General features: G+C 37.5%; 1 protein-coding gene across 5 annotated transcripts in view; it reads right to left on the bottom strand.

Annotated features, from left to right (window-relative positions):
• The window catches only part of LOC126284361 (zinc finger protein 436-like), a 264,952-nt gene that overhangs the window by 31,637 nt on the left and 216,738 nt on the right, over nt 1-16,577 (bottom strand). For 2 of the 5 annotated variants that reach the window (XM_049983231.1, XM_049983232.1), the window contains one exon: nt 11,501-11,731. The exons of the other annotated variants lie outside the window; for them this stretch is intronic. The gene's annotated coding sequence lies outside the window, so the exon portion shown is untranslated. The remainder of the gene's footprint in view (nt 1-11,500; nt 11,732-16,577) is intronic. 5 annotated transcript variants of the gene reach the window in all.

Genomic DNA, 16,577 nt, shown 5'->3' with positions numbered 1-16,577 from the left:
TTCTGAAGCATTTTCCACTTTTCTTGAACACCATCTTCTTGTGTCTTTTTGCATTGTCCACATACCTCACTCTTTCACTACTGTATTTCGTCATTGACGTATCTAACAAAAAGTTCAAACCAAACAAAAACTCGATGCATAACGGAAAGAGCACAGCCAACATGCATATTTTACACAAGAAATTTAGTGATGTGAAATGTGCAGAATGTTGACAAATTTTTAACACTTTACACAGAAATATATTGCCCATACTGAATACTACCATATTAACTAAACAATATTTTGTGTAATTTTCAAATGCTTTTGGACAGGAGTTTTCGAGTAAATAATTCGTAAAATCTCATAAAAATGCAATTTTTTAAATTTTTGGTAATAAACATTTACATAATACAGATAGTTGGAGCAGGGAAGATACTGTTTATAATTACATTGGCAGTATCTGATAATATGGCAGAAAAGATAGTGTTCTGTGACTACTGAGGTTACAACAAATATTAAGTGGAAAAAAAACTTAGATTTCTTAAGTTTGTAAGTTAAAGGAAGCCCATAAGTGCACGGGTGTCAATTAAATTTCAATACACTTTGAAGGAGCTTTAACATAAAACAATTGGCTGGTCTCCATTACTTTTGGTTTATTAGTTATAATTTTTTTGTTCTCTACTGTTTTAAGAGTTATTTTCAAAATATACATTTTTCAATGGGCTGTAGCATTTACAAAAATTAAAATAAAACAAAAATACTCTATTTCTTACACTCATGATATAGAGGTCTAATATATATTTTTTCCAGAGAAATTCATGACCATGAGTTGACATGACCTGCTCGATTTGAGATGAAATCACGCAATAGCTTTTGTAACTATATTTCTTTATTCATTTTTACCTTACAAGGAGATATTATGGAGTGGAAGTCTTTGATTTTCTTCATAGGTGTAACATTTAGAGTTCACTGAGACACATCAATTTGTAGAATGCAATCCTTTAAAAAAATATGCCTTTGAAGATTGGAAAATCTTTAAGCACAAACATTTGCAACTTCTTAACACAGTCATTGGTAGTTTGATACATAGCATAAAAGTATTCAAAACCTGAAGTTTCTGGCTTGAATTTCACTAGTAGCAACTACCTATTTTTTCACTTTTGTTCAGATTCAATATTTATTAACAAATAGACCTCTTCAAGAGACACTGCCTTATAGTAGTACTGTCTATGCGAGTGGAAAGGGTTGCAAGTTTGAACAACATGGGGATAACGCTACTTGCAGGGTCTACCAAGCAGGACAGGTCTCTGGGGGTGTACCTCACATCATATCTTCCTATTCACTGTCCTTCATTCATTCACATTTTTGAGAAAAGGGGAGATGAACAGCGACAGCTGTAGAGAAAGCAATTCATCCAGGGGGAGGTTACCCCAAAATCAAAAACAATGGTCCTCCAGATTGGGAGTTGGCAAACGTTACCCCTATCACAGAAAACTTGTTAACAGTAAACAAATTACAAGAAGGCTTGGAATCCGATAGTACAAAACAGACAAGAAGTGTGAGAACAAGGTATATGATTAAGAACATGGAATATTCATAGTTTATACAGAACAGGTGCTTCAGTCAACCTAGTCAAAGTCATCGAAAGATATAGCATGGATTTAGTTGCTTTACAGGAAGTATGTTGGGAGAATACTGGTATCACCAGTGTCAAGAACTATACAATCTTTTATGGAAGTGGTGAGACAGGACACAAACTGGTTCAAATGGCTCTGAGCACTATGGGACTTAACATCTGAGGTCATCAGTTCCCTATAACTTAGAACTACTTAAACCTAACCATCCTACGGTCATCACACACGAGGCAGGATTCGAACCTCCAACAGTGGCAGTCGCGCGGTTCCAGACTGAAGCATCTAGAACCGCTCGGCCACAGTGGCCGGCGACATAAACTGGGTAATGGATTTTTATCAGTGGCCCCTAGAATAGCTGGATTAAAAATAAGCAAGACAATATGTAAAATGTCATTTGTGAACTGCCAAGCACAAACAGAAGAAAGCACATGCCAAGTGAAAGATGAATACTGCAGGCAGAATTGAAAGTTGTCATGGGCGACATTGCAAAAGCAATTTTAAATTCCTACTGGGTGGGAAGAGAAGGTGTATTACATTCAACAATTGGAAGACACAGTTTACATTAACTCAGCAATGACAATGGCTTCATGTTCATAACATTTGCAACATCAAAAGGGATGTTCATCAACAGCACAAATTTCCAGCGGCAGGATACACATTAAGGAACCTGGGTGTCACCAGATGGTAATCAGATAGATCACACTGCAAATGACATCCAAGCAAAGAAATGGGTGAGGGATGTAAAAACAGCATGGGGTGCAGAAAACGGTAGCAACCACTTCCTAGAAGACTGCTGGCTACAAATACAACATACATCCAGGGTCAGAAACAATCTTAAGAAAGTAGTATGCTATCACGTCGATTCACTCAAAGATATTAAGAGATATCAAAGCTATCTCAGTAACCACTTTGAAATTCTGCAGGAGAATAATTAAAAAAGGGAAAGTGAAAGACGTGCGGAGAGAAATCAAGGACACAGTAACTAAGGTGGCAAATGCAGCCATCGAGAAGCAGATAAGGGGCAAGAAGACTTGGTTTGGAGATGAATGCATTAAGACATTAGCCAAGAGAAGAGGAGCCAAAAAGAGCTGGCTATGAGGCACATATTTTGTTCAACGCAAAGCACAGTTCTAAGAAGTTAGAGAAGTAGCTCGACAATCCCAAGGAGAGCAAAGAGTGTACATCAAAGGAATGATAGGGGAAGCCCAACAAGATTTCATGGCGAAAGAGGCACAAAAGATGTAATGTAAAGTTAACTTCTTTATAAAGGGATACCACAGCAGCCAAAAATTTGTTAAGGACAATAATAGGACCACACTCAGCAATGAGTTCAACATTGCTGAGAGATCGAAATAATGGAAACAACACTTCAGGGAGCTGTGATGAACCTAAAGGTGTGCTTGAATTTCAACCTTCTAACACTGTACATTTAAATTATCCACCACCTACACTGGAGGAAATAAAGATTCAAATAATGAAGCTGATGAAGACCAAGAGCCCTGGAAAAGGTGGACTCCAGAAAGGAGGAGATCCCAGAAGACTGAAAGACAGCAATCATCTGCTCTATACACAAGAAATGCGACCAAATGGACTGCATCAGCTACAAAGGAATTGTCCTCCTCAGTGTCTGCTATAAGATCTAGTCCGAGTATATATAAGATAGAATCCATCTTTTTAAAGAAGGAGTGACTCTTGAAAATCAATGGGGTTTCAGAAAGAGCTGTTGACTGTCTACAACATCTAGGTGCTGCAACAGCTCATTGAAAAGGTGTGGGAGTATGAAGAAGACCTACATTTTATGAAGGCATATGACGGCATCCACCAGGAGAGCCCAATGAATTGCCCAACAGAGTCTGGATGCTCAAGAGACTTGTCATCCTAGTTTGAACTTGTCTCACTGATGCCAAAGGCAAAGTGAAGCTCGGAAACTAAGCCACGAAGAGCTTTAAGGGTTGAGACAAACACATGGTGTGCTACTTTCAACCTGGCACTCAAAAAGATAATGAGAGGAGCTTTCCATCAGGAATCAAAGTACAGGGTGAGAAAATCAAGTCACACATCTCACATATGCCAGTGATGTAGCCGTGTTGTCCAGATCTACAGAAGAAGTGAAGCATATGAGAAACAGTGTTAGGGCAGCAGCAAGCAGAATTGGTCTCCTTGTAAATCAAGCAAAGACTGAGTATCTGATGATGAGCAGGACTCATACCCATTTGAGAGTCCCACTCCAGCCTCTGGTAGTCAGCACCAGATCATACAAAAGGGTTCATAATATCACATATCTGGACGTAATCTTTACTCAGGATGCAACCTGTGAGGCAGAAATTACAGCAAGAATCCAATCCTCAAACCAATCATACTTCAGCCTAAGTCAGCTCTTTAAATCAAGCAATCTGTCAAGCAATTTCAAACTCCAGCTGTACAAAATACTGACAGGGCATTATGGTTGTGAAACTTGGAGTGTCAGAGGAAGTCTTCTCATTTTCAAGTGAAAAATCTTAAAGAACATCTAGTGCATAGTATAAAATGAGATCGCTGGAGAAGGGAGAGTCTGGCACAAATGTGAGCTGGATGAAACCTACAATACAACAAACATAGTAGGCCTGATGAGAAGCAAGCGGCTAGAAGGGGCAGGACATGTCACTCGGATGGATAAACACCAATGGCCCTTGAAATCCATAGATTTTATTCCCTGTGCAAGAAGACCACCAGGGAGACCAAAGAAAGGGTGGAGAGATGGAATCCATGAGGCCCTGCTGTAGATCAGCATTGAGTGTGTGTGACTGGTTACAGAAGGCACAAAACAGAATCCAGCAGAAGAACCTCGTAGCTGCACATGGTACTCTGCACATGATCACCTGAAGTAAAGTATTAACAAATAGAAGTGTTCATCAACAAGTACTGAATCATAACTTTCAATAAAAATAATGTCTTTTTTTTATTACTACACCAATGGCCCTTGAAATCCATAGATTTCACTCCCTGTGCAAGAAGACCACTAGGGAGACCAAAGAAAGGGTGGAGAGATGGAATCCATGAGGCCCTGCTGTAGATCAGTACTGAGTGTGTGTGACTGGTTACAGAAGGCACAAAACAGAATCCAGCAGAAGAACCTCGTAGCTGCACATGGTACTTTGCACATGATCACCTGAAGTAAAGTATTAACAAATAGAAGTGTTCATCAACAAGTACTGAATCATAACTTTCAATAAAAATAATGTCTTTTTTTTAATTACTACTTGCATGAAAATACTAGTAATAACAATAAATTAAAATTTTGTACTAAAATGAGAAACTCCAAATAGAAAATAAAATGCTCTTAATTCCGAAGATTGAACAGGTATTAACATATACTTTTATCCTCAATATACCGTTTTACAAGCCTGTGTCAAAATTAATTTTTTTCATACAAGCAGTAATTAACAATTAAAAAATTATTTTTATTAAAAGTGACTATTCAATACTTGTCAAATAACATTTCTATTTCTTAATTCATGTGGTATTCAAATCAAAGCAAAAAATGATGTCACCAGTGAGATTCAAACCAGAGATATTACATAAAATTGCATGGCTTTTTCGCTGCTACACATTTTTGAAGCTACCAACAACTATGTTAATAAGTTATAAATGCTTTGTATGTAACAGCATTTGCAAATTCTCTAATCTTCAAAGTCTTTTTTAGTTATTTTGAGAATTGTGTTGCACTATTTTAGGAGGTTTATGTCCAGGCACTGTATTTCAAATCATGTAAGTATGTAGAAAATCAAAGAGTGCCAATCCGTAAGGTCCACCTGACAGATTAATAAAATAAGGGTCCCCATTCTTTATTCTTAAATAAATCCAACTACACAAATTGTGTTTTAACGGATAGAAGCCTCAAATTATGTCAAATAAATGTTTTTGTTAATTTCACACTTTCTGTCTTAAGAAATTACAAACAAATACAAAATGTACAATTTACTGTAAAACTGTATTACATTTATATTTCTAGTTTCACACTGTAATACACGAGACATGCTCGAATTTGTTAAGACTATGTATTTTTGAAACTTTTATTCATTATGGATGAGGATTTCAAGAAAACTTTAATGTATTTTTGATTTAGTAATTCTCTTTATTTTATGATGAAGTGATCTTTATAACTGAGGATGCTGACATGCACGTGTGTCTTGTGATCGACTGTGTAACTTTCCTCATTGCATCCCCTCCAATTTTAAATGTAGTTTTATGTTACTTTTTTACAAGTAGTGACAAACGGCACTTTGAAGAACTACAATGAATGACTTCATGGTATCTTACTGTAATTTGTAATACCATTATTGGAATCATTTTACAGTGTAATTTTATACTGTGGAGCCTGATTCTTCCTTTCCTCAACTTAAATCTGAAGATGCAAGTCAGGTAAAAGCTGGCCATTCATTCATTACAGAAAACTCTGATTTGGAATAAAATTGTAGATAAGGCAGCAATTATCCTTGTGAAGGCCTAATACACTACAGCTCCCTATGCATAACTTCCAAAGGACCACTAAAATGAGATTAGACTAATTACAGTGTGCACAGGGAAGTTTAGGAATTAACTCTTCACATGCTCCATATGTTAATGAAAGAAGTGGTGCTGTATGAATCACCCTCTGCTACACACTTCCCAGTGCAATTATAAATGAATTAAATATATACCACGTCCTTGTTAAATGAACAAGTTTGTAAATAAACAATATTCTATGGAACATAAGGAGCTGCCCAAAAGCTAATTTTTAGCTTTCTTTCAAATTTATGTTCGCCACACATCAGACATTTAATATCACTAGATAAATGTACAAAGACTTAGCTAGCAGCATTATTCACTTCTTTCTGAGATAAAAAGAGCTGTAATGCAGAGTAATGAAGAAAAGTTTTCCCAATTTGTAAGGGTTAGGGGCCTAGACCTTGGGTTATGGAGTATTTTTAATATTCTCGAAAATGAAAGGCAACTTTTAAGTAGCCATAAAAAAAGCTCCAGTTCCAAGCATTTTAAAAATTTGCATAACACTGACTTTTAAGCCATTTTCTTGAACGAAAACAAGTATGAGCACTCTTGATTAAGGATGTAATTATTCCTTCTGAACATTAAAAATTATTTACAATATATTTCATGAAGGAAAATATGCCCTGTGAAATGAGGGTTTCTCAGTATCATAAAATCTTCTCTAGTTTCTTGACATATCGATTTGCTGTGGGCCCAGAAAGAGTTGGAAGGCATTAACTGTCTTTCCATCTACTATCGAACTGTGTGTCTCACAGTCAGCAGTCTTCAATACACCAGCACTTTCCCAGAAAATGAAAGGATAGTACACATCATCCAAAATACTGTGGGTGCATTATGAACTAATGTCCCAAGAAACCCATGAAGATTTTATTGCATCTGCTGTAGTGTGATGCTGGTGCATAAAAATCTAACAAATCTAAATTCTAAAAAATGTTGTACACAAAGCCATCATGAGTGAACACATTTTATTCTTACAGAACATTTTTGTTGAGTGAAAACTTATTTTATCAAAAATGAGTTATCCCAGATTATAATTCCACATGACAGTGATACAAAGCAACATCTGTTATGCACCTTGTTGCAGTGGCTCTTCAAAATGCCACATTACAGAGGTTATCAGTTCATCATTTGACAAACAATTTTTCCACTCCAAGGCAAAAACAGGAATATGAAGAAATTCCCTAAAATTTATAACACAGGAAGTGCTAACAGTTATTGTAAAAGGGGTAGACAACACTATTTTTATAGTTTTGCTGAATATATGTTAATTGTGGTCTGAAAACCAGGATATAACACTATGGAACAATGTAGAGCTCGAGTTGTCTGCACACAATACAGTAAAAATAGTATCTCTGCTGAGACTGTAGGCAAATATATTTGTGTAACTTGTGCAATATGAATGTAAATATAATTACAAAGAAACACCTCTTCAATCTCACTTGTCAGTAATTATTTTGTATATTTTAACAAGTCTTAATAGCTTTATCCTCCCCCCATGAACAATGGACCTTGCCGTTGGTGGGGAGGCTTGCGTGCCTCAGCGGTACAGACAGCTGTACCGTAGGTGCAACCACAACGGAGGGCTATCTGTTGAGAGGCCAGACAAATGTGTGGTTCCTGAAGAGGGGCAGCAGCCTTTTCAGTAGTTGCAGGGGCAACAGTCTGGATGATTGACTGATCTGGCCTTGTAACACTAACCAAAACGGCCTTGCTGTGCTGGTACTGCGAACGGCTGAAAGCAAGGGGAAACTACAGCCGTAATTTTTCCCGAGGGCATGCAGCTTTACTGTATGATTAAATGATGATGGCGTCCTCTTGGGTAAAATATTCCGGAGGTAAAATAGTCCCCCATTCGGATCTCCGGGCGGGAACTACTCAAGAGGATGTCGTTATCAGGAGAAAGAAAACTGGCGTTCTACGGATCGGAGCGTGGAATGTCAGATCCCTTAATCGGGCAGGTAGGTTAGAAAATTTAAAAAGGGAAATGGATAGGTCAAAGTTAGATATAGTGGGAATTAGTGAAGTTCGGTGGCATGAGGAACAAGACTTCTGGTCAGGTGACTACAGGGTTATAAACACAAAATCAAATAGGGGTAATGCAGGAGTAGCTTTAATAATGAATAGGAAAATAGGAATGCGGGTAAGCTACTACAAACAGCATAGTGAACACATTATTGTGGCAAAGATAGATACGAAGCCCACATCTACTACAGTAGTACAAGTTTATATGCCAACTAGCTCTGCAGATGACAAAGAAATTGAAGAAATGTATGATCAAATAAAAGAAATTATTCAGATAGTGAAGGGAGATGAAATTTAATAGTCATGGGTGGCTGGAATCCGGTAATAGGGAAAGGGAGAGAAGGAAACGTAGTAGGTGAATATGGACTGGGGCAAAGAAATGAAAGAGGAAGCCGCCTGGTAGAATTTTGCACAGACCACAACTTAATCATAGGTAACACTTGATTCAAGAATCATAAAAGAAGGCTGTATACATGGAAGAACCCTGGAGATACTAAAAAGTATCAGATAGATTATATAATGGTAAGACAGAGATTTAGGAACCAGGTCTTAAATTGTAAGACATTTCCAGGGGCAGATGTGGACTCTGACCACAATCTATTGGTTATGACCTGTAGATTAAAACTGAAGAAACTGCAAAAAGGTGGGAATGTAAGGAGATGGGACCTGGATAAACTGAAAGAACCAGAGGTTGTACAGAGTTTCAGTGAGAGCATAAGGGAGCAATTGACAGGAATGGGGGAAAGAAATACAGTAGAAGAAGAATGGGTAGCTCTGAGGGATGAAGTAGTGAAGGCAGCAGAGGATCAAGTAGGTAAAAAGACGAGGGCTAGTAGAAATCCTTGGGTGACAGGAGAAATATTGAATTTAATTGATGAAAGGAGAAAATATAAAAATGCAGTAAATGAAGCAGGCAAAAAGGAATACAGACGTCTCAAAAATGAGATCTACAGGAAGTGCAAAATGGCTAAGCAGGGATGGCTAGAGGACAAATGTAAGGACGTAGAAGCTTATCTCACTAGGGGTAAGATAGATACTGCCTACAGGAAAATTAAAGAGACCTTTGGAGATAAGAGAACCACATGTATGAACATCAAGAGCTCAGATGGAAACCCAGTTCTAAGCAAAGAAGAGAAAGCAGGAAGGTAGAAGGAGTATATAGAGGGTCTATACAAGGGCGATGTACTTGAGGACAATATTACGGAATTGGAAGAGGATGTAGATGAAGATGAAATGGGAGATACGATACTGTGTGTAGAGTTTGACAGAGCACTGAAAGACCTGAGTCGAAACAAGGCCCCCGGAGTAGACAACATTCCATTGGAACTACTGACGGCCTCGGGAGAGCCAGTCCTTACAAAACTCTACCATCTGGTGAGCAAGATGTATGACACAGAAGAAATACCCTCAGACTTCAAGAAGAATATAATAATTCCAATCCCAAAGAAAGCAGGTGTTGACAGATGTGAAAATTACGGAACTATCAGTTTAATAAGTCACAGCTGCAAAATACTAACACGAATTCTTACAGACGAATGGAAAAACTAGTAGAAGCTGACCTCGGGGAAGATCAGTTTGGCTTCCGTAGAAATGTTGGAACACGTGAGGCAATACTGACCCTACGACTTATCTTAGAAGAAAGATTAAGGAAAGGCAAACCTACGTTTCTAGCATTTGTAGACTTAGAGAAAGCTTTTGACAATGTTGACTGGAATACTCTTCTTCAAATTCTGAAGGTGGCAGGGGTAAAATACAGGGAGCGAAGGGCTATTTACAATTTGTACAGAAACCAGATGGCAGTTATAAGAGTCGAGGGGCATGAAAGGGAAGCAGTGGTTGGGAAGGGAGTGAGACAGGGTTGTAGTCTCTCCCCAATGTTATTCAATCTGCATATTGAACAAGCAGTAAAGGAAACAAAAGAAAAATTAGGAGTAGGTATTAAAATCCATGGAGAAGAAATAAAAGTTTTGAGGTTTGCCGATGACATTGTAATTCTGTCAGAGACAGCAAAGGACTTGGAAGAGCAGTTGAATGGAATGGAAAGTGTCTTGAAAGGAGGATATAAAATGAACATCAACAAAAGCAAAACGAGGATAATGGAATGTAGTCGAATTAAGTCGGGTGATGTTGAGGGAATTAGATTAGGAAATGAGACACTTAAAGTAATAAAGGAGTTTTGCTATTTGGGGAGCAAAATAACTAACTGATGATGGTCGAAGTAGAGAGGATATAAAATGTAGACTGGCAATGGCAAGGAAAGCGTTTCTGAAAAAGAGAAATTTGTTAACATCGAGTATAGATTTAAGTGTCAGGAAGTCATTTCTGAAAGTATTTGTATGGAGTGTAGCCATGTATGGAAGTGAAACATGGACGATAAATAGTTTGGACAAAAAGAGAATAGAAGCTTTCGAAATGTGGTGCTACAGAAGAATGCTGAAGATTAAATGGGTAGATAACATAACTAATGAGGAAGTATTGAATAGGATTGGGGAGAAGAGAAGTTTGTGGCACAACTTGACCAGAAGAAGGGATCGGTTGGTAGGACATGTTCTGAGGCATCAAGCGATCACCAATTTAGTATTGGAGGGCACCGTGGAGGGTAAAAATCGTAGAGATGAATACAGTAAGCAGATCCAGAAGGACGTAGGTTGCAGTAGATACTGGGAGATGAAGAAGCTTGCACAGGATAGAGTAGCATGGAGAGCTGCACCAAACCAGTCTCAGGATGAAAACCACAACAACAACAACAAAAACAACAACAACAATAGCTTTATACTTCTAGAGCTCATACTTGGAAAATTTAGTTTATTGTTGGAGACTTTATTTCATCCATTATCTAACTAGCCAAATTTCAGAACAGTCTTTAATGATATTAATGTACGATGTAGGTACCAATGGACTTGTTGCAAAGAGGTCTGGATATTTCTCTTGTTAAACAATCAATTTCTTATTCACTAATACAGATAATTTTTCAGCTACATTTGTTTTGGGCAATCTAATAATGAAGAACAAATCACTACAGTTTAGCCCTTGTCTGAATAATATATTACAAATACACCCTGGTAAGACAAATAAATAAAAAAGATGGAGAAGAAAGAGTTGACATCCTCTATCAAGAGTAGCATCTCATTCAAATTCTTTAACATGTTCGGAATCATAACAAAATTCTCTCATACAAATGATTTACATGATATGTGCAGTGAAATGGCTGTTTCTTAATCAATAGTGTTAGTATGAGTTTTCACTCTTCACGTATATTATCATTCAACAGCACAAAACAAATTCCCTTTATAATGGAATTTGCTATTCAAAGGGTTTCCTGAGGCAAATTTACTTACTCTGGGAAGGTGGTTGTGGAGTATCTTGCACTTCTACCACAGAGTCAGCAGCATCTTTGCTATGTAGCAAAGCTACGTAGCATTTCCTAGATTGCCTTTTGAAATTTTAGTTCAGTCTGTGAGAATATTGTTGGTATAACATTACACTTCCATTTCTTCTTGCTGTCCACCCTTAATTTTTGCCACTGGTCATCATCAAAATGTTTCTGTTTGGAGTAAGATGTGACGCACCTGTACTTGCAAGAAAATATGCATACACTACGACAGAAGTACACCTACAAGTAATTTGGAAGCACACCCTTAACATACGAAGATTATCTACTTCTGCATCTACATGATTACTCTGCAATTCACTGGCATACAGTTCATTGAACCACAATCAAGCTAATTCGCTATCATTCCAATCTAACAGCATGCAGGAAAACGGAATGCTTACATCTTTCCAAGTGAGCCCTGATTTATTTCATTTGTTGCTCATTTCTCCCCACCTACCAACCAGCATACCAAATCTATGGCATTCTCTTCCCTAATTCTTGATAATACAAAATGAGCTGTCCTCTGAACTTCTTCAATGTCCTTCAAAATGGTTCAAATGGCTCTGAGCACTATGGGACTTAACATCAGTGGTCATCAGTCCCCTAGAACTTAGAACTACTTAAACCTAATTAACCTAAGGACATCACACACATCCATGCCCTAGGCAGGATTCAAACTTGCGACCGTAGCAGTCACGCGGTTCCAGACTGAGCGCCTTAACCGCGAGACCACCGCGGCCGGCTCAATGTCCTTCATTAACACTATCTGATGCAGATCTCATACCATGTAGCAATACTCCATAAGAGGACAGGTGACCATACTGTACGTGGTCTCTTTAGTAGACCTGTTGCATTTTCTAAGAGTTCTGCTGATAAAGCACAGTAGTTGGTTTGCTTCAGACACAACATTATGTATGTGATCATCCCAATTTAACTTATTCATTACTATAATCCACAAGTACTTAGTTGAATTCACAGCCTTTAGATTTGCGTGATTTATTGTATAACCGAAACTTAATAGATCCCTTGTAGCACTCATGTAGATGACTTCACACTTTTCATTATTTAGAGTCAATTACCACAGATATCTTGGCTACATAATTTTGCACTTGGTTATGATCATCTGATGATTTTACAAGATGGTAAATGAAGCATCATCTGCAAATAATCTAAGAAGCCTGATCAGATTGTCTTCTAATCATTTCCATGGATCAGGAACAGCAGAGGATCATCAGAAGTTCCTCCTGTTTTACTGAATGACTTTCGTTGATTACAATGAACTCTGATGTTTCTGACAGGAAATCACGAATCTAGACACACAATTTATGCAATTTAAGTAGAACTCACTTGTGAGGAATAGTGTCAAAGATCATCTGAAATACAGAATCCATCTGACTTCACCTGTCAACACCACTCATCTGACTTCACCTGTCAACAGCACTCATTACTTCATTAGAATAAAGAACTTGTTGTATTTCACAAAAACGATATATTCTGAATATGTGTTGGCTATTTGCCAAGGCCATGGCTACCTCGAGGATGAAGAGCAACATGTATGCAGTTAGCATCCCTCATGTCACTCAAACTTCTGCCAAGTGTTTACCAGGCCATATTGGCTCCTAACCACATAGGATCAAGTGCAGCACAACATAATTATTTAAAAAAGTTTTAGAACTCTGCCTTCTCTAGTCTTGCTGGTTCCTTTGATAATATGGTTCACAAGACCCAGTTTGCCAACCAATCATATAGTCTGACCCAAGTTAATATGGATATATAAGGGGTTATTTGTGTTGTTGACCCGGGTGATAATTACACGAAATATTTGTCAGGATTTGTAAGTGGTGAGTCCTTGAGGTACGGTAATACACGAACACCGAGAAGTAAGTTTAAATAGTTTTATTACCAAAAGGCTGATTATAAAACACACACGCTACATGCACCCATCATCACTGTGTCTGACATCCTAACAGCGGCTAATTACTGTCGTATTGAAAGGCTAAGGAAAAGAGACATATTCGTGCCCAAGACTGCACTAGTTATCCAGCATGCTGCAGACGGCGGCCAATCGCTTACTCCCTGCACTGCGGCTGGATGCATGTGTATTGACCAACAAAATTGTCAGTATTTCAGATAGGTCGGCTGATGAGCGCTTATTACGCACCATATGGCTGTGTGCAAACCGTAGACCCTTACATCACTCTCCCCAGAGAAAACGAGCAACTATAGGTGGCTCAAAATGACCTCTGCGCACTATGTATTTATTTCAACATTGCAACATGTATTTCATTTACAGACACAGTAACGTTCGGTACAGAGAAGCGTGCCTTCTGGATGACAATTTCATACATGACAAATGCTGTTCACAAAAGGCAAAATTCATGAAAGCAATAAAAACTCAATACTGACAATCAAGTATGCATTACCATTAATGGATGAATCAAAGGACTTAATTCTATTTGCTGCTTCAATGAAGTTTAACTTTTTATTGTAAGAAATTACATTTTCATGGATATCCTTAATTAAATCATTGTCTTCAGAAAAACTTGATAAGGAATGCATTCCATATGTTAATATGTATGAATCATTGTAATACACAAATAACATTCTCATTAATGGTAAATGTCCCGTTGCATAAAATGCAGTTGGCAATACACTAGGCATATCAAACAGTTTACATGATAAATCACAATGTGTGGCACTCAAGATTAATCCACTATTATTCAATTTGAGTGTAAAGGGTAGCTCAGGTGTATCATAATTTTTACATGTAAATGTGACATCAAGGGTGGAGTTAAATGAGAAAATTATACCTTCAGAACATCGTTTAAGAAATGGATGATAAAGATACGTTAAAATTCTAGGGTAATCATCTTTTGGGGGATGATTTAAAAACAATTCTTTCTTACAGCTGTGCACTCTACTATCTAAGAATACTGCCGATTCAGGGCAAATTAACTTATGACAACGTTACACATATGCAAATAATTTTCATTTACGGACACAAAATACTTTCGATCCTTGCCGATCAGTAGATAATCATTCAGTAGGTACTTTACATGAATATCTGCCTGTCTCCACTTCACAGGGCAAGTATAAATCTCATACATTTCAAAATTATGCTTTGATGTAGCAATGCGTATAGAAACAATAAAAGTTAATTCAACTTCAATCATGAAAGAGTGTGTGATGGTTAACGTATATTAATTATATAAATTGTAAGAGTTAGCAGTTAACTATACAAGAGTATAGTTTGCATCTGGCTTCCGCTCAATTGATAGTAGGATCTGTAAAAATTGTTCTGGATGTAATAGTACACTGCTCAAACAATCATCTGAACTACCTTCTAAGGCTGTTCTTAAGTTAAGGGCATCAATTCTAACATTTGATAAACCATCAGTAATCCTTAACAAAAACTGTTTTAATCTAAGTGTGTGCTCACTGCATTTAATCCTTTAAATAGTTTTTGGATATCTGCATTCATTTCATTATGAATTATGTGGAAACATGAGATAAACTGCTTTACAATCTGTTCAATGAAAACTGTGTGGTTAGAAATGGTTCTTTGCATATTCTTTAATACGATAATTTCATTAGAGAGGTTAGTTGAATCTGTACTGGACTGTTGTTCAAGAGCTAATATTTTACCTTTAACTTACAGTAGATCTCAACTAGTTAAAATACCGAATACAGTACAAATGATACTCCCTCAAAAATCAAACCAAGCATGTTTACACCTAATTGAAGTTTTACATCTACATCTACATGATTACTCTGCTATTCACAATAAAGTGCCTGGCAAAGGGTTCAATGAACCACCTTCATGCTGTCTCTCTACCGTTCCATTATTGAACATCACGCAGGAAAAACGAGCACTTAAATTTTTCCATGTGAGCACTGATTTCTCTTATTTTATCGTGATGATCATTTCTCCTTATGTAGGTGGGTGCCAACAGAATGTTTTCACAATCGGAGGAGAAAACTGGTGATTGAAATTTCATGAGAAGATCCCATGGCAACGAAAAACGCCTTTATTTTAATGATTGCCACTCCAATTCACATATCATGTCTGTGACACTATCTCCCCTATTTTGCGATAATACGAAATGAGCTGTCCTTCTTTGTACTTTTTCGATGTCATCTGTCAGTCCCACCTGATGCGGATCTCACACTGCACAGAAGTACTCCAGAATAGGGCAGACAAGTGTAGTGTAAGCAGTCCCTTTGGTAGACCTGTTGCACCTTCTAAGTGTTCTGCCAATGAATCGCAGTCTTTGGTTTGCTCTACCCACAATATTATCTATGTGATCGTTCCAATTTAGGTTATTTGAAATTGTAATCCCTAAGTATTTTGTTGAATTTACAGCCCTCAGATTTGTGTGACTTATCGCGTAATCGAAATTTAGCCGATTTCTTTTAGTACTCATGTGAATAACTTTGCACTTTTCTTTATTCAAGGTCAATTGCCACTCTTCGCACCAAACAGATACCTTATCTAAATCATTTTGCAAGTCGTTTTGATCATCTGATGACTTTACAAGACGGTAAATGACAGTATCATCAGCAAATAATCTAAGATGGCTACTCAGATTGTCTCCTATGTCATTAATATAGATGTGGAACAATAGAGGGCCTATAACACTTCCTTGGGGAACGCCGGATATTACTTCTGTTTTACTCAATGACTTTCTGTCTATTACTACGAACTGTGACCTTTCTGACAGAAAATCATGAATCCAGTCACACAACTGAGGCGATACTCCATAGGCACACAGTTTGATTAGAAGACGCTTGTGAGGAACGGTGTTGAAAGCCCTCTGGAAATCTAAAAATATGTAATCAATTTGACAGCCCTTGTAAATAGCACTTATTACTTCATGAGTATAAAGAGCTAGTTGTGTTTCACAGGAATGATATTTCCTGAATCCCTGCTGACTATATGTCAATAAATCGTTTTCTTCGAGGTCCTTCATAATGTTTGAATACAGTATATGTTCTAAAACCCTATAACAAATCGGCGTTAGTGATTTAGGCCTATAATTCAG

This window comes from Schistocerca gregaria, chromosome 8 (assembly GCF_023897955.1).
Source record: "Schistocerca gregaria isolate iqSchGreg1 chromosome 8, iqSchGreg1.2, whole genome shotgun sequence".
Taxonomy (NCBI): domain Eukaryota; kingdom Metazoa; phylum Arthropoda; class Insecta; order Orthoptera; family Acrididae; genus Schistocerca; species Schistocerca gregaria.
Note: the sequence above shows the minus strand (reverse complement) of the source record. Positions and strands in the feature narration are given on the sequence as shown.